The following is a 19960-nucleotide window of genomic DNA, read 5'->3' as shown; positions in this document are numbered from 1 at the left end:
AGCCGAGGACTATACTATTTCTAAAAAGCCCTGCACACATGACTGGCAGCTTTTTCCATTCTTGCTTGCATCTAATCATGGCATAAATACATTCTAGGATGTTAGTGACAGTTAGTTTGTTCCCCAGACTAGAAGTCAGGCAGGCTTAAGAAGTTCTTAAATGTGCCAATGTCAAAGTAATGTTTTCTCTCTTATTCTGATATCATAAGAAGACAGGCTCAAAGTGCATAACATCTGCTGCGTTTCTTGTGACTTTGGAGAGAAGTCAATGACAGACACAGAAGCCGTTAAGCCATGCTAGGAATCAGCCCTGCAGAGAAGCGACTTTCATACTGTAGGAAGTTAGCACCCACCCATCTCCTGGAAGAATGAAATATCATAGGAAATATTAAAAAGGCAGAATATTATATTTCCCTGGATCAGAAATGGAGCAACATGTTTTTAGGCAGGAGAGAGACTCACTCTTAATAGCCTCCCCCACCTTTGTCAATGGGCCATTAAGGCCCAGGCCAGCCCATTCTACATAACAAAGATCTACCCCCTTCAGGCCAGAGGTGGGTTCCTACCAGTTCGCACCTATTCGGTAGAACCAGTTCGTCAAATCTACCGAACCGGTTAGAAGAGGTTCCACCAGTTGACCCGGAAAGCAGGGAACACCTACAGAAGAGGTTCCAAATTTTTTTGAAACCCACCACTGGTCCTTGGATATGATTATTCTACACTATTATGCTCATATTTATAAAATTCAGTGCCTCTGTGAAAGGTAAGGATGACTACTGCATTTGTGGTGCAATCAGAACATTGTGTGTGTTGAAATTGTTTTAACGCAAACCAAAGATGCCTTTTAAAAAACAAGTTTACATCATATTCTTATGCATGCCAGTGCTGTGTGTGAGGCAATTTAAGGTGGTTCTGACAAGTGTCGTCGGCATCTTCATATCCGGTCACATGAGTGGCAAGCCACTCCCACAAAGGAGGCCACACCCACAGAGTAGGTTTGAACAATTTTTGAAACCCACCATTGCTTCAGGCGAAGCCATTTCATTGCCTTTCATTGCACCACCCACTAAGTTTCAACCAAACTTAGCACACAGACAAAATAGTAACTATGACATACTAGCTATGACCTCTGACAGCAACCAATCAGGATACTCTTCCTGTGCCCGAGGAAGTTCAAAGCCCAGAGAAGGCATAAAACCCAGGGATTCTCAGCATCTCTTCCTTTTTCATCCAGGAGCTCCAAGGCATGTCATCCTGTCCACCATGAAACCATCTTTCTAAGGATGTGTCCTGTGTCTTTCTCCCCACTTGGAACTGAACCCAGATGGACATTTCTTCCAGCAATACCAACTTCATTTTTCTGCTCATTTGGGTGAAGAACCCATGAATTTGGTAGTGAAGAAAAACAGTTTTTAATTCCAGTGCAGGGACAGAACCTCAGTTTTGGCTATCTCACTGAGAAGACATCCAACACAATGCTTCTATTGAAAGGCTGCCATGCTTACTAATTTTATTTTAGAAATTAAGCCACTGGCATTTTCTGTGGAGAAGCATGGACCAGGTGGGTGGGTGGGTGGGAATATTCCTCCCTCTTTCTTCACACAGTGAACTAAAGAGTTCAAATTCCAGCAGCCTTTCTTGGAATTAATACAGAAAATCTCCACAATTCAGTGGTTAAAGTTTAGGTGAAACAATTGCCCTTGTAAGATGTCTTTTGGATTATATACCAACTTTTTTTGGCAGTTCCAGCAGGCAAGCTTATAAACATTTGACAAATAAATCAAGAGGTATTCAAGCAAGGTAGTGGAGAAAGGAAAAAAGCTTGGATGTAAAAAGTCTATGGTTAAAGGTCCCCTCAACAATGTGCTAGTGTTCTCGGACTCTAGGGAGCAGTGCTCATCTCTGTTTCAAAGCGAAAGAAACAGCGCTGTCCAAAGAGTCTCCGTGGTCATGTGGCTGACATGACTAAACGCTGAAGGCGCACAGAACGCTGTTACCTTCCCACCAATTTTCCTATTTTTCTACTTGCATTTTTACGTGCTTTCGAACTGCTAGGTTGGCAGAAGTTGGAGCAAGTAACGGGAGCTCACTCCGTTACGCAGCGCTAGGGATTCGAACCGCCCAAACTGCTGACCTTTTCTGATCAACAAGCTCAGTGTCTTAGCCCATGAGCCACTGCATCCCATAGGTTCTCAACTCAGTAATAAATACAGTCACCCTTCCAAGTGTCTTCACACATGGAGGGCACACCAATGAATAACACTTTCCCTCAACATGGCACTTTCCAGAACTTTTGCTTATTAAAATAGAAAAAAAATATGGCTAGATGGTCTAATAACTGACCGAATAATGCTTGTTTTGGGGCCACTTTAGCTTGTAGGAGGTCATTAATATGCTGAGTTCTACTTTTTGTCAATGATTTAGATGGCCAGAGTTGAAATCAGCTATCAATTTGTCAGCATCACCCTAGGAGAGATAACTAATATTGGAGAGAGAGAGACAGAGAGACAGAGAAAGAGAGAGAGAGAAAGATGGAGAGAGAGAGACAGAGAGGAGAAACAGAGAGAGAGAGACACACACGGACAGACACACACAGAGAGGATCATACACACAGAGAGAGAGACAGACCGACAGAGAGAGACCGAGAGATACAGAGACAGAGAAAACATAGACAGAGGCAGAGAGGGAAACACACACACACAGAGAGAAATACACAGAGAGAGACAGAAAAACAGAGAGAAACAGAGAGAGAGAGAGACAGACAGAAGACAGAGAGAGCGACAGAGAGATACAGAGACAGAGAAACACAGACAGAGGCAGAGAGGGAAACACACACACAGAGAGAGAAATACACCAGAGAGAGGACAGAAGAAACAGAGAGAGAAACAGAGAGAGAGAGACAGACAGACAGAGACAGACAGACAGACAGAGGGACAGAGAGAAACACACACTACACACACACACACACAGAGAGAGAGAGAGCGAGAGAGAGAGCGAGAGATGAGAGAAGAGAGAGAGAGGAGGAGAGACGAGAGAGAGAGAGAGAGAGAGAGAGAGAGCCAGAAAGGTCTAGATAGCCTTGACCCAGGGGCTGAAATGAACTAAGAAATTTTCAGAAGGAAAACGCAAGAGGAAAACAATAGAACATAGAATCACAGGGCTGGATGGGACCTTGGAGGTCTTCTAGTCCAAGGCTCCTTAACCTTGGCAACTGTAAGCTTGGAGCATTTCAACACCCAGAATTCCACAACCAGCAAAGCTGTTCTAGTCCAACTCCCTGCTGAAGGCAGGGGCACCTAGGCAGGGGTGTGTTCCTGCCAGCGTTACTACCGGTTCAGCACCTGAAAATTTTTGCGAAAATCAAGATGGCGCCACCGAGGATAGAACCGGTCCAGTGAGTGTCTGGCCAAGTTACTACCTACTCGGCCAAACTGGTCTAAATCAGTAGGGACCCACCTCCGCACCTAGGACTTTGGGAGGCAAGCTCTTCCATTAATCGTTCTTACTGTCAGAAAAAAAATATTTCTAGGTAGGATCTGTTTTAATGAACTTCCACCCATTACTCCCCCCCCCCCATTTTTTTCTCTTCAACATCTTCATCAATGATTTGTATGAGGGAATAAATGGGAAACTCATCAGATTTGCAGATGACACCAAGCTGGCAGGAATAGCCAACACTCCAGAGGACAGGCTTAAGACACAGAAGGATCTTGACAAACCTGAACATTGGGCGCTATCTAAGATGCTGATCAGCTGGGACTCAGGAGGCAGTGAATAGATGGGGGCAGAGTCAACCAGAGGTGGCATTTGCCAGTTCTCCGTACTAATCAAAATCTCTGCTACCGGTTCGCCAGAACCAGCAGAACTGGCTGAATAACCATCTCTGATCCTTCTCCTAATCTTTGCAACCCAAGAAACAAGGGAGGGGGGTCCTCCTAAGACCTTTGGCACATCCTGTTCCTTCCTAAACTCAGTTGCTTTTTATCTGACTGGTGCACAATCTGCAGCTCTTCCTCTACTATCTCCCATGGTCATAACCACATACCGTAACACTTTCTTTTTTCCATCTTGTTCCTTTGACGTGGTTCCAGAACACTGGCAGGTATTTATTTCAGAATTGACCAGTTTCCTGGATGCTCCAGACATTTCCTCATGAGACTCGCTCAGTACACCCTTCGTGATGGTCCAGTGCCCGCATTGTTTCTCTCCTCCCTTGTTTCCCTGCTCTTGGCCAATGTTGTCATCCCATTGGCTAGCGCAACAGTTCATGGGAACTATTCCATTCCCACTCGCTCTGAACACTTTAGGTCAGGAAGAGCCAGATCTTAATCAGCAGTTTGCCCTGTGATGTGATGACATCACAGAATGGATGAATCAGCCTTCTTTCCCTAACCAAATTAAGATGTGATGGTCTAACAGGAATACCACCTGGGGGATGAAATGGAGCCAGGTTTGCATTGCAGAGTGCCTGGTTAGGACATAATCTGGAAAAGACAGATGGTTGTGGATGCGATTCTTAGACCGGACAGGAAATCACAAGTCTTAGACCCAGGTACCTCGTGAAAGCGTGCGTCTTGCTGTCTATCTGCAGAAGCAATTTACCACAGACGTCTCCTTTGCAAAATCTATCTGCTCTCTCTTCTGCATAAATTGTCCATTGTGTAGATCTCCAGATATGCTTTTCTTGTATGCTGCCCAAATTTCTGTCCTCCTGCGGCCCCTCCTTCCAGATGTCCTTGGAACATTTTCTTATTTTTTTTAGAGGGGTAGGGAGAACAAAAGCTATTCTTGTGCTTCTTTCTTCCTGTAATTTGCACTCTATTCCTACACACACACACACACACACACACACACACACACACACACACACAGACAGACATCCCCCCCCCCCCATCCTATCCTAAGCAGCTATTTAAAGATCTGGTGACCATCAGGGGGATGGAATAGGAAAAAAAAAGGACTGAATTGCCAAGAGAAAGAACAGGGGAAGATACTAGGAAATTATAAAGGCACATGTTCTAGAGACAGAACATCAGGCAGGATTTTTTTCCAGATCTGCTTTCTCGGGATGAAGCCAGGGGGGAAAAGAATGGGCTTTCTGGCATGATTGGCAATAAAAGATCCTTGGTGATCTCTGAGCATGGTTGTTTTCTTGCAGATGTTTCATTACCCAAACTAGGTAACATCATCAATAATAGTAGTGAAGGAAGTCAGCACCCACCCCTCTACTGGAAAAATGAAATATCCTAGGAAATATTAAAAAGGCAGAATATTATATTTCCCTGGATGAGAAAAGGAGAAATATGTTTTAGGCAGGAAGCAGACTCACTCTTAATAGATCCCGTCTTTGTCAATGGGCCATTAAGGCCTGAGCCAGTCTATTCTCATAACAAAGATCCTACCCTCTTTAGGCGGAGCCATTTCACTGCCCTTCATTGCACCACCCACCAAGTTTCAACCAAACGTCGCACACAGACAACCTACAAAGCTAGCTATGACCTCTGACGAAACCAATCAGGATACTCTTCTGTGCCCCAGGAAGTTCAAAGCCCAGAGAGGGCATAAAACCCAGGGACTCTCAGCATCTCTTCCCTTTTCACCCAGGAGCTCCAAGGCATGTGGTCCTGTCCACCATTAAACCATCTTTCTAAACAGCCTCTATGTTTCCAGTGTATTTTTCACCACTTGGAACTGAACCCAGATGGGCATTTCTTCCAACAGAAGGTAGTAGCTTTGCTCTCATTTTATATTCTTCTAGCACTGCGATGCTATTAGTAAACCCATTGCTGCATGTTTTATCCCCTGGTCCCCTAATCATCTTTCTTGCTGTCTACTTTTCTTACTTTCGTGGAAATAGAGGTATCAGAGTCCATCAAACAGTCCAAGTCATACACGGGATAAGACAGTCAGTCATCAATGTCTTTCAGTTAAGGGATAATCTAAATAACATAGTCCGCATCATATAATTAGTCTGGTACTCAAAGTTTGCTAACAGTTGCAAACTTACAAAGCTCACGGCACTTTCTAACAGCCAGCTTCCAAACACTCAGATCAGATCAGCCCAGCATCTAACAAACAGAGAACTAACAGTGTTCTGGCTCCCTCTTATGGCCGATTGAGGAAAACAGCAACCAATCACATTTTACAGCAATGATTTAAAGACAACAGGTATAGCATTGCTATATGATTTATATATTGCCAATCCAACTGTTAGATTATAGTCCTAACACTTGCTCTTCTCTGTAACTCTTTCTAGAGTTTCTGCTTCTTCTTTTTTTAACAAAACTGGATGCAGTATTCCAAGTGTGGTCTTAACAAGGCACAATAAGTGGTATTAACACATCATGTGGTAACGGCTGACTGGGGAATTCTGGGAATGAAGTACCCCCACCCCCCAATCTTAAATAACTAAGGTTTGAGAAAACACTTGGCAGAGAAAATGGCATTGGATCCATCAGCCTCAAAGACGATGTGTTCTGTAAAGAGGTCAAAGCTGGAGTGTCCTCTCCAGAGGACGAGGCCTGGGTAGATTAATATGGAGGATAGCCTGTTAAACCAAGCAGCAGATCCCCCTATTCCTCATCGCTGAAATAGTCCAATGGAATGGCAGAACTGATACAATGGGTTCCAGCTGTGTCGCAGGAGTTCCAGAACTTGGTTGTACACAGTCACGAACTGCTTCCTTGAGGTTGACTCTTGAAGCCTTTTCCAGTAGTGGATAGAGCCATAAGCAGTTTGTAATCAGAGTTCCCCTTCTCTAAGAAGATGGTTCTGCCGCTTTATTTGCGTTGGGCGTTAAAGCCCTCTTCCGCATTCATTCATTCATTCATTCATTCATCATTCATTCATTCATTCATTCATATTATTAGACTTATATACTGCTTCATAGGGCTTTCAGCCCTCTCTATGCGGTTTGAAGTCAGCATATGGCCCCCATAGTCTGGGTCCTCATTTCAGCCACCTCGGAAGGATGGAAGGCTGAGTCAACCCTTCAGCCGGTGAGATTTGAACCGCTGAACTGCAGATAACAGTCAGCTTGAAGTGGCCTGCAGTACTGCACCCCTAACCACTGCGCCACCTCGGCTTCAAAACCGGTTGGCCTCCTTCTCCTGTAACCTTGGAAAGAGGGCCTTATGAGGTGCTACCAGCCGGACCCGCTGGACCAAGGTTTTTTAAGGAGGTGTTCCTCCTCCATCACTCACCCTTTGTCCTGGCTTGTGACAGGCAGAGCCTGGCTTCCCAAACATTGGGCCCAGGATGGCAGGTTTGAAAATAACAGAAAGAAGAAAAGGAAAAGGAAGAATCGGTGTACTGAGCCTCTGGCCCTGCCAGTGGTGGGTTTCAAAAATTGTTCGAACCTACTCTGTGGGTGTGGCCTCCTTTGTGGGAGTGGCTTGCTGCCCATGTGACCAGATGGGAGTGGCTTGCTGCCCATGTGACCGGATATGAAGATGCCGACGACACTTGTCAGAACCACCTTAAATTACCTCACACACAGCACTGGCCTGCATAAGAATAGGATGTCAACTTGTTTTTTAAAAGGCATCTTTGGTTTGTGTTAAAACAACTTCAACACACGCAATGTCCTGATTGCACCACAAACGCAGTAGTCATCCTTACCTTTCACAGAGGCACTGAGTTTTATAAATAGGAGCATGATAGTGTAGAATAATCATATCCAAGGACCAGTGGTGGGTTTCAAAAATTTTTGGAACCTCTTCTGTAGGTGTGGCCTGCTTTCCGGGTCCACTGGTGGAACCTCTTCTAACCGGTTCGGTAGATTTGACGAACCGGTTCTACCGAATAGGTGTGAACTGGTAGGAACCCACCTCTGGGCCCTGCCCTTGCTTGTTCTCATCCCGCTGTCAACCCAACATTTGGTAAGTTTGTTTAAAATGATCCTATGTTACCTTTCAGTGGTGCATCTAGAAAAAAAAAAAACAGGCCAAATGTCGAGAAACAAGATGTTCTGAAATTCCTCCGGGGCTCAGAGTTTTTGCAAGGAAAATATGTCACTGAAACTATTGCTTATTAATATACTTATGTGAAACATTTCCAAGCTGTCGTTCGGGATAAAGGGCTCTCAAGATGGCTTAGAGAAAAGACGGATACAATAAAAAATCCAAATTCCATTTCCGATCGTGTAGCACGGTATAAAAGGATGAAAACGGAACCACTAAAAATAGCTCTCATCAGCGAGCAAAGACGCAGCTCAAAGGGTGCAATTTTTTTTAATTATAAATAAAAAAAGGAATCTTGTAAAAGCCCAGAGGAGATGGAATGAAATCATTTCTGCTGAACATCACTTGAACAAGAGATGCTTTCAAGGCGCCTTTCAAGGCCATCACAGATAACATCAACAGCATATGCATTCAATCATGTCTCCAATACCTGGGAATTTAATAGATTTTAATATTGCGCTAGTGAACAGACATCAAAAAGCGCTGATTGTTGCCAACCTTGAGTTTGAGGAAGCACTGAAAAAAAGAAGGTGAAGTTGAAATGGAGGAAGGGGGGAGGAGAAAGGGAGGAGGAGGAGGAGGAGGAGGAGGAGGAGGAGGAGGAGGAGGAGGAGGAGGAGGAGGAAAAGAAGGCCTTAGATAGTCATATTAAGGAGAAGAGCATCCTTCTGCTAACCATGATTTAAGCAAGAATTTAACCCAGGGGATTCTCAGCAAGGGGCATCTTAGAATGGAATGGAATGGAATGGAATGGAATGGAATGGAATAGAATAGAATAGAATAGAATAGAATAGAATAGAATAGAATAGAATAGAATAGAATAGAATAGAATAGAATAGAATAGAATAGAATAGAATAGAATAGAATAACAGACTTGGAAGGGACCTTGAAAGTTTTCTAGTCCAACCCCCTGCTTAGGCAGGATACCCTACATCACTTCAAACAAATGGATATCCAATATCTTCTTAATAACCTCCAGTCTTGGAGCATTCACAACTTCTGGAGGCAACTTGTTCCATTGATTAATTGTTCCAACTGTCAGGAAATTTATCCTTAGTTCTAAGTTGCTTCTCCTCTTGATTCGTTTCCACCCATTGCTTCTTGTCCTACCCTATCTTCTGTCTAACCTTCTCCAGGCTCTGAAATACATTTATTCATTCAGAAATATTATATGCTGCCCACTGCCTTAACACATATAGGCAATTTTCAAGATGAAATAGAAGCATATTAACAACGGTCCTGGATGGAGGGGTGGTAAAACTTGAATTTTTACTCCCCCCACCCCAAGAACTGAAGATTGTGGTTCTATCAATTTTGGATTTATTTTTTAAAAAACTCACCTTGCTGACATGTATTATATCTTAAGCCATGGGGCCCCAAAAATGGCTGGCTGAGGAATTCTGGGAGTTGAAGTCCACAAGTCTTAAAGTTGCCATGTTTGGAGACTTTGGCGTAAGCTATTATTTGGAAAAATCCTACCTTCCTATCTAGAAGTCAAATTTCCAAAAAATGCCAGTTAAAATATGATCCTTTTTGTTTGTTCTTGCATTATTCTAATCACAGATTATTAGCTCACCAAGATACCAGAAGTTATGCTGATGGTAGATTAGTCATTGCAAGAGATTAGCCAATGTATGGCTATGAAAGTTGGACCATAAGAAAAGCTGAGCACCAAAGAATGGAGGCCTTTGAACTCTGGTGCTGGAGAAGACTCCTGTGAGTCCCTTCGACTGTAAGGCGATCCAACCAGTCAGTCCTAGAGGAGATCAGCCCTGACTGCTCTTTAGAAGGCCAGATCCTGAAGATGAAACTCAAATACTTTGGCCACTTAATGAGAAGGAAGGACTCGCTAGAGAAGAGCCTCATTCTGGGAATGAGGGCAAGAGAAGAAAGGGACGACAGAGGGACGACAGAGGGACGACAGAGAATGGCTGGATGGAGTCACTGAAGCAGTCGGCATGAGCTTAAATGGACTGCAGAGGATGGCAGAGGACAGGAAGGCCTAGAGGAACGTTGTCCATGGGTTCATGATGGCTCGGACATGACTTCACAACTAACATTAGCAACAAAAGATTAGTAGGATGAGCTGGAAGGCAGGGTTAAAGATGTCATCCCTTTGGAATCTTTGCACTCCTGCAAGATACCTAAGGTTCCTGTGTATTCCATTGCCCCTTATCTAGCATAAGTTAAGCTTTGTGTATATGTAGCAATAATAAGCTCTTCAGTGCTTTGAATTCAGCGAGTGTTCCTGGTTCCTTTTTTCCTGACAGCTACTGGCAGGTTCAACCACATCAGAAAGTCTTTGGCAGAGAAGCCAGATGACACATGGCCCAAACTCTTTCTCAATGGTTTGATTTCATTACACATTAAAAAAAAAGTTTGGAAATATTTGGAATCAGTGCAATGATCCAGAATTATGTCAAAAAGCCATAAAAATGGAAAACAATTTTGATGATAAATGGGAAAGGAATTGGAAGCACAAACACCAGGAGAAGACATTCACTGCCTCTGTTCTTTTTACCATCTCAGTGATGTGCCTCACTGATATCCTAAAAAAAAAAAAACTTGGATGTGAACCTTAAAATTGATTGTATGTCAGGTTTCCAAGCAAGACCCCCAAAGAAAGGAGACTCCGAGGCTAGAAGTTCCTCAAAGTTCCATTTTATTAGAGATGTCATATTGGCACATCTAGGAAAACCCGAATCTGAAAGTTTCCAGGTTTTTCCCACCCAAATGGAAGTCCAAGCCCCTGCCCAGCACCCACACGTCCCTCACATGGCCCAATCAGGCCACCGACCCAACTGGAAATACCTCCCAGTCACACCCTTCAGGTGCAGGGCAAGATGTCCTTGACTCTCTGAGAAAGGAATGTTATTGTGACTATGTATCTCCCATAGTCCATATAATCCCCCCCTTCCAGTTTCCCACAGCATTGAATGTGGCAGGCCAAAAGGCCCAGTGCAAAAGATGGCTTCCAGGCCAGACATTGGATGCTATCAAGTCAGTGATGACTTCTAGCAACCACTACTATAGACTTCAAGGTTGACTCAGCCTTCCATTCTTCCGAGGTGGGTAAAATGCTGACTCTGTAAACCACTTAGAGAGGGCTGTAAAAACACCGTGAAGCAATAAAGAAGCCTAAGTGATATTGCTAGATAGATTTTCTCCTTGAGGACAGGTCCCTAACCTCATATGTTTTTAGGTCTTCCAACAATGCACTCGTGACTACTATTATTGTATCCATCCACTTTGCTTCTATTCATCCTTTTCTTCTCTTTCTCAACTTTCCCCCACCTTAGAATCTTTTCCAGATTGCTTTTCCTGTTCACCATCTCTACAGGACAGTTTAGATCCTGCCAGACCGTCCAGTGGCAAAAGTGTCAATGGCGGTCTCGGACGGTCGAGACCGCACGATGTGTTATCGCGACGTTGGCTCCTCCAACTTGGGTGATTTGTTCAATAATCCATCAATTCGTTTTCTTGTCTGGTCATGGTGCTCTTAGGATTCCTCTCCAACATCAGAAGCACCAATACTTTTTCTTTCTTTCTTTCTGGCTTATTTGAAGTCCTGCACTGTCAAAACAGCATGGGAAAAGGTTTGAGACCTGAGTTCTGAGCAATAGGGTGAGTTCCGGATACTTCCCCAGCTTTCCCTACCTAGCAGTTCAAAAGCATGCAAGTATGAGTAGATTAACAGGTACCACTTCGGTGAGAAGGTAACAGCATTCCAGGCACCTTTGGTGTATAGCCATGCTGGCCACATCACCATGGAAATTGTCTTCAGACAATGTTCGCTTCCTTGGCCAAGAAATGGACATGCACACCAGGGGTGGGTTTCAAAATTCCTTACTACTGGTTCAGTGGGCGTGGCTAGATGGAGGCATGTGACTGAGTGGGTGTGGCCAACTTGACATCACTCACGCATACTCAGTCACATGACCCCCTCACCAAGCCATGCCCACTGAAACAGTGGCGAAAAGCTTTGACAGGGAGAGGGGGCTCCATCCTCGTCGGAGCTAAGGGAGCGCCGGCAAACTACCCAGTAAGAAAAAACATTTTTGTCCTCCCCGGCCCCCAGAAACACTCTGAAGGCTTCAGCAGGGCTGGGGGGAAAACGCCCCAATTTTTGCGAAAAAAACATTTTTGTGAAAAAATGGCCTGTTTTTTGCAAAAACAGGGGCATTTTTCCCTTTCCCTGAGCCCTACTGAAGGCTGCAGGGCATGGTGGGTTTCAAAAATTGTTCAAACCTACTCTGTGGGTGTGGCCTCCTTTGTGGGAGTGGCTTGCTGCCCATGTGACCGGATGGGAGTGGCTTGCCGCCCATGTGACCGGATATGAAGATGCCGACGACACTTGTCAGAACCACCTAAATTACCTCACACACAGCACTGGCATGCATAAGAATATGAGGTAAACTTGTTTTTTAAAAGGCATCTTTGGTTTGCGTTAAAACAACTTCAACACCCGCAATGTTCTGATTGCACCACAAACGCAGTAGTCATCCTTACCTTTCACAGAGGCACTGAGTTTTATAAATAGGAGCATGATAGTGTAGAATAATCATATCCAAGGACCAGTGGTGGGTTTCAAAAAATTTTGGAACCTCTTCTGTAGGTGTGGCCTGCTTTCCGGGTCCACTGGTGGAACCTCTCCTAACTGGTTCGGTAGATTTGACGAACCGGTTCTACCGAATAGGTGCAAACTGGTAGGAACCCACCTCTGCTGCAGGGTGCTTCTAGAGGCTGGGGGAAGGCAAAAACACCTTTGTTTTTGCAAAAAATGGCCCATCTCTGGGACCTCTTTGGGACTGGCATGCACCACCCCATTAAAAAGGGGCAGGGGGAAATGCATTTTTTTCAATGAAGATGTTCTGCGCATGTGCAGATCAGAAAATAAAGATGGCGACACCCAGGATAGAACTGGTAAGGTGATGTGTCCCATTGAGTTACTACCAATTCGGCCGAACTGGGCCAAACCGGTGGGAACCCCACCTTTGATGCACACCGGCCTCTAAAATCGGACACAACTGAACAGGGAACTGCTTTTTACACATGCTTTTTTATACATGGATGACTTGAAGTTATACGGAAACACAAAACCAAAAACTGAAACATATTGTAAGGATTGATAGTGATATCAAAATGTCCTTTGGATTTGACTCGATCCGTGCTCAGCATAGAAAAGAAATTTCTAATGAAATGAAAGAGCACTGCTTGAAATTGGAAATATCATAAAATATTTGCCCAGAGAGGAAAGCTACGGATACTTTGGAATAGTCAGTTCTGATAACATCTTGCAGGGTAAAAATTAAAGAATAAAAACCAGTTTGAATAATTAGAGACAAGTACAAAAACTGAAAATTAAATAGTGAAAATAAAACAATAAAACTCATAAACACTTGGTTGATTGCTTGATACAAGTGATCAGACATATTTCTGGCACAGGAAACCAGACACAGCTTGAATATAACAACTGAGATGCAATTACCTAAAAAGTGAGGACTGTACATTAAGTTTGCATCCACAAAGTGATGTTGATCGTCTATAAGGTAAAGGTTCCCCTCCCGCATATGTGCTAGTTGTTCATGACTCTAGGGGGCAGTGCTCATCTCCGTTTCAAAACTGAAGAGCCAGTGCTGCCCAAAGACATCTCCGTGGTCATGTGTCTGGCATGACTTAAATGCCGAAGGCACACGGAACTCTGTTACCTTCCCACCAAAGGTGGTTCCTATTTTTCGATTTGCATTTTTACATGCTTTCGAACAGCTAGGTTGGCAGAAGCTGGGACAAGTAATGGGAGCTCACTCCATTACGCAGCGCTAGGGATTCAAACCGCTAAACTGCCGACCTTTCTGATTGACAAGCTCAGCGTCTTAGTCACTGAGCCACCGAGTCCCCATGATCAACTTTACCCTGCCCCCAAAATAGGAAGCATGGTTTATTGTAGCTAGGACACATGGATGAAGGAAAAAAGGGTGGATTTAATTATTGCATCAAGGCAAGCAAATAGTACATCAAAACATCCTGAAAGTAGAAGAAGAGAGAGAGAGAGAGGGAGGGAGGAGGGAGGGAGGGAGGGAGGGAGGGAGGAGAGAGAGAGAGAGGAGAGATGAGAGAGAGAGAGAGAATGAGAATAAAAATAAATTAAGGAACCATTTAGAAAATTGGACAAGTAAACCATTATATCGCCAATACATAAAAGCAACTGAAAATAAAAACCAGGAATTGGCAGCGGTCACAAGCTGGCACAATCAAGAAAGCAACAGCAGGATTAATTTTTGCAGCTCTAGAACAATCATTACAAACAAATGTGGTGACATCAAGAATTCAACAGGCACGAAGCAGCCACAAATGCAGACTTTGTGGAGAAAAGTATGCAACCAGGGGGAATTAATGGATTCAGCAAAATTGTTCAGACGGACTATAAACAACATTATGACAAACGTAACCGCTATGATCCTTTGGCAATCTGTGCAAAATATATATATACACACACAATTTCCAAGTTTCCTGAATGTAATGTAATGACTAAATTTGAAAAAGTTGCTGAAAATGATAATGTTTAAATTGTAAGAGGGTTTTTTTTTTGCCAAGAAACTGATTGCTGTCCAGAACACAATATAGCAGATATAACACTAATTGATTATATATATATATATTCCAGTATTTGAGAGGCTGCCACAGAGAAGAGGGGGTGAAATTATTTCCCAAAGCTTCAGAGGGCAGGACAAGAAATAATGGATGGAAACTAATCAAGGAGAGAAACAACTGGAATTAACAAGAAATTTCCTAACAGTGAGACAATTCACCAATGGAACAGCTTGCCTTCCAAAGTTATTTGAGTATTTGAGTATTTATTAATACTTATAGGCCGCCCTTTTCCCTGAGGGGACTCAGGGCGGCTTACATAAAATGAAGGGAGGGGGTATACAGACAATAGACACAAACAATACATAGAGGTAAAATAGTAAGCAACATTCATTCATCATTCGGGTGGGGGCAATTATCTTTGTCCCCAGGCCTGACGGGCTAGCCAGGTCTTAAGGGCTGTGCGGAAGGTCTGGACTGTGGTGAGGGTACGAATCTCCACGGGGAGATCGTTCCAAAGGGTCGGAGCTGCTACTGAAAAGGCTCTCCTCCGTGTAGTTGCCAGTCGGCACTGACTGGCAGATGGAACTCGGAGGAGGCCTAATCTATGTGATCTAATTGGTCGCAGGGAGGTAATTGGCAGGAGGCGGTCTCTCAAGTACGCAGACCCACTACCATGAAGGGCTTTATGAGTGACAAGGGAGCCTTTTAAGAAGAGGCTGGACAATCATTTGTCCGAAATAGCATAGCTTCTCCTGCCTAAGCAGGGCTTCCTTCTTCCATTCCACTGGTTAATTGTCCTCACTGTTAGGAAGTTTTCTCCTTAATTCCAGGTGGCTTCCCTCCTTGATTAGTTTCCCTCCATTGTTTCTTGCCTTGCCTTCTGGTGTTTGGGAAAATAAGTTGTGCCTCTTCTTTGTGGCAGCCCTCCCCCCCCCCCCAAAATACTGAAATACTACCATCCCCACTAATCCTTCCCTTCTCTTGACTGGCCAAACTCAAATCCTGCAGCCGTTCTTCATATATTTTAATCCCCAGGTGTTTAATAATCCTAGTTGCTCTTCTTTGCACTTTTTCCAAAATCTGTACATCTTTTTTTTTTATAATGTGGTGCCCAAAACTAGATGCAGTAGTCCAGGTGTGGTCTTACTAAGCAGTACTAATACTGCATGTGGTTTTGACTTTATGCCTCTGTTTATACAACCAAGGATTGTATGAGCTTTTTTGGCTGTTGCCGCACACTGCCAGCTCATGTTTAAGTGACCGTCCACCAGGACTCCAAGGTCCCTCTCACAGGTATTGTTTTTGAGCCAGGTTTCGCCTTATCTGTACTTGTATCTTTGGTTTTTCTTGCCCAGGTGTAGAACCTTGTTTTTTTCTACATGAAATTTCATTTTGTTGCATAGGGTTCATTGTTCAAGTCTGCCAAGATCTTTTTTGGATCCTGAGCTTGTCTTCTGGGGGTCCTTCCCAAACTTGGTACCCTCCAGGTATGTGAGCATCAACTTTCAGCTGTGCCCATATTTCCCTGTTGGAAATAGTGCCAGTTCTATGGCAGGAACACACCCAATTTAAGCACACTTAGAGAACTGGCCCTAAACTTTCAGAACATTGATGATGATGATGATGATGATGATGATGATGATGATGATGATGATCGTGATCCGTCAAAACCGCGCTCGACTAAGCGGCGCCCGATTAAACCGCGTCGCTGACGTCATCAACAGGGCGACAACAGCCAGCGCGGAGAAAGAAGGGTGCTTTAAATAGCGCTTTGAAAGCAAGCCGATTCAAGTTAAGGTAAGGGTTAGGTTTAGGGTTAGGTTTAGGGTTAGCTTTAGGGTTAGGTTAAGGGTTAGGGTTAGGTTTAGGGTTAGGTTAAGGGTTAGGGTTAGGATTAGGTTTAGGGGGGTTAGGTTTAGGTTTAGGGGTTAATTTTAGGTTTAGGGTTTACAGCGTGCTTCTGTCTCCACGCTGTTGTCGCCCTTTTGATGACATCGGCGACGCGGTTTAGTCGGACGCGGTTTAGTCGAGCGCGGTTTTGTGGTGGAACCGATGATGATGATATACTTTATTCATTAAACATGAAACTCAGCCAACTGAACATTCAAAAATGCATTACAAATACCAGTGACTGGTGCTAATGGTTGATACAGTTTGCTGCCAACGTCCTAGGTATCAACCAAGTATCTTCTTAAAATATAAGATGTTCCGAGTAGTGCAGTTTTTTGCAGTTCCACTGGTGTTACAGCAGGAAGCTGCAATTTGTTGATGTATCTTGTAAAATGTGCCCATATGGGCTGGAGAATTGTAGAGGGAGTTGTAGTCCACACAACTGAAGCCTGTCCAAGTTGGAAGAGCTACTGAAGTCTAATCTAGCAATAGCAGTTAGCAATAGCAGTTAGACTTCTATACTGCTTCATAGGGCTTTCAGCCCTCTCTAAGTGGTTTACAGAGTCAGCATATTGCCCCCAACAACAATCCGGGTCCTCATTTTACCCACCTCAGAAGAATGGAAGGCTGAGTCAACCCTGAGCCGGTGAGATTTGAACAGCAGAACTGCAGAACTGCAGTCAGCTGAAGTAGCCTGCAGAGCTGCATTTAACCACTGCGCCACCTCGGCTCTGCACATAAGCAATGCTTATAGAAGAGCCCTGATGTCCCAGTGGTTAAAATGCAGTATTGCAGACTGACTCTGCCCACTGCCAGGAGTTCGATGCTGACCCGCTCAAGGTTGACTCAGCCTTCCATCCTTACAATCTTAGTAAAATGAAGTCCCAGATTGCTGGAGGCAATGTGCTGACATTGTAAACTCCCCAGAAAGTGCTATAAAGCACTGTGAGGTGGTATATAAATCTAAATGCCATTGCTATTGTACAAAAGTAGCTATTAACTCCCTTCAGCATACCGTAAGCAGCTCATCTTGGATCAATTTCTTTTCAGTCCCGTGGCAGATACTGTGGCATTTAGAAGTAATACAACCTGTGATACAATGCATAATCAGTCTTCAATTGCCACTGGGGATTGGGGAGAAGGTAGATCCCGCCACAGTTATTTATGTTGGCGTTTTGCATCCGGACTGGAATGCCAACACATGCTCTACATAGGACTATCTTTGAAGCTGGTCCAGAAATTACACTTGCTTTAAAAATGCTACAACCAGAATGTTAACTAGTGTCCGTCATCTGGAATGCATAAGACCAATTTGTTCCAGTCCTGATTGCTTGTTAGTCTTAGGTCCAAACCAACTCAAACCTGACATTCTATCAACCAGTTGAGATGACAGCTTCCACGTTGATGGAGAAGTCTGATGGTATTCTGGTGCATACAAAGGACATCGGGGTGGAAAGGGTTCACCTAAACATTTATGTATAAATAAATATAAAAAAAAGATGTGGAGACTCTGGAAAGAGTGCAGAGAAGAGCAACAAAGATGATTAGGGGACTGAAGACTAAAACATATGAAGAACGGTTGCAGGAACTGGGCATGTCTAGTTTAATGAAAAGAAGGACTAGGGGAGACATGATAGCAGTGTTCCAATCTCTCAGGGGTTACAACAAAGAAGAGGGAGTCAAGCTATTCTCCAAAGCACCTGAAAGCAGGACAAGAAGCAATGGATGGAAACTAATCAAGGAGAGAATCAACCTAGAACTAAGGAGAAATTTCCTGACAGTGAGAACAATTAATCAGTGGAACAACTTGCCTCCAGAAGGTGTGGATATTCCATCACTGGAGGTTTTTAAGAAGAAACTGGATAATCACTTGTCTGAAATGGCACAAGGCTTCCTGTCTCAGCAGGAGTTTGTGCTGGAAAATATCCAACTCTATTATTCTGTTGTTTTTAGGACTGAGCTGAAAGGTTCTCAGCAAGGTTTTTAGTGGAAGGTTTGGGTGACAGAACAAAACTCTATTTTGCATTTTAAAGAAGAAGGAAGTTTTAGAAGCATGAAATTCATCAGAACTGTATCAAAACAGATACACTAAGGGTTACTATCAGTGGTAGGATTCAGTCAGTTCGCACCTATTCGGGAGAAGCGGTTCTTAACATTCTAAGCAGTTCGGAGAACCGGTTGTTGGAAGAAATCTCATTTTGTCCCGCCCCCACTTTACAGAGCCAATCCTGTAAAGAAGTCAGGAAGGGGAAAAATGGTGTTGTTTCTAGCCTAATCTTTATTGTCCTGCTTACAGAAACTGCCTCTCCAGTTAACCCTTGTTACATTGTAACAGCTAAGGCGAAGCGCCCATCGACCTGAGTGATGTTGAGTTGGCCACGCCCACCCAGTCACATGACCACTGATCTTCGCCTACCCAGCTGGTCATCAGGGCAGAGAACCAATTGTTAAACTATTTGAATCCCACCACTGGTTATTATTCTACTGATTGATAATCCCCCACCAATTCATTTTTGATTCCTAGCAACTGCATAGATTTTTTTCCATGTATGCACCTGTCACCACTATAGTTGAGTCCCTTCACCTTGCTCCTGTAGGAGAAGAGCAGGCTAGGCTGGAAGATGGGGTTAAACATGTTATCAGTTTGGAATCATTGCATTCCTACAAGAGACCCAGTCCACCAATTATTTTTGACTGTTAGTTGTCCAGATTCTTGTGTATACTGTAGGTAGCATTAGTAAACTCTTCAGTGCTTCGAACTGAGCAAATGTTCTTGGTTATTTGCACCTGACAATTGCTGGTTGTTCTCTTCTTCTCTTTCCTTCCACCTATCCTAGCATCTGAGCCTTCCCCAAAGAGCTGAGTCTTCACATAATATGTCCAAAGTAGGATAATTTGAGTTTGGTCATTTATGCCAGGGTGGGATTCAAATAATTTAACAACCGATTCCCTGCCCTAATGACCAGCTGGATAGGTGGGGCTCGGTGGTCATGTGACTGGGTGGGTATAGCCAACTCAACATCACTCAGGTCGATGGGCGCTTCACCTTAGCTGTTACAATGTAACAAGGGTTAACTGGAGAGGCAGTTTCTGTAAGCAGGGCAATAAAGATGAGGCTAGAAACAACACCAAAATGTTTCCTTCCTGCCTTCCTTACAGGATTAGCCCTGTAAAGTGGGGGAAAGAAAACAAAAGGAGATTTCTTCCAACAACCGGTTCTCCGAACTGCTTAGAAAGTTGTTGTGGCCCAGCAGGAGCCGTTGGAGCTGCCACCAGACTCCGACAGCGAGGGGCCTTATGAGTCAGCTCTGGAAGAGATGGAGGACCCTGGACAGGGTTCCGACTCCAAGCAGGGAGCAGAGAGGGTGGTTGGCCACCAGGAGGCACCTGAGGCATGGAGCAGCAGTGAAAGCCAAAGGGAGTGTGCTCCTGACGTCAGGCCTTGGAGTGGTGACGAGGAGACAAGGGAGGTGGTCCTGGATGCCCGGCAACGCCAGGCAGACCGACGTAGAGAGCAG

This window comes from Thamnophis elegans, chromosome 10, assembly GCF_009769535.1.
Source record: "Thamnophis elegans isolate rThaEle1 chromosome 10, rThaEle1.pri, whole genome shotgun sequence".
Taxonomy (NCBI): Eukaryota; Metazoa; Chordata; class Lepidosauria; order Squamata; family Colubridae; genus Thamnophis; species Thamnophis elegans.
Note: the sequence above shows the minus strand (reverse complement) of the source record.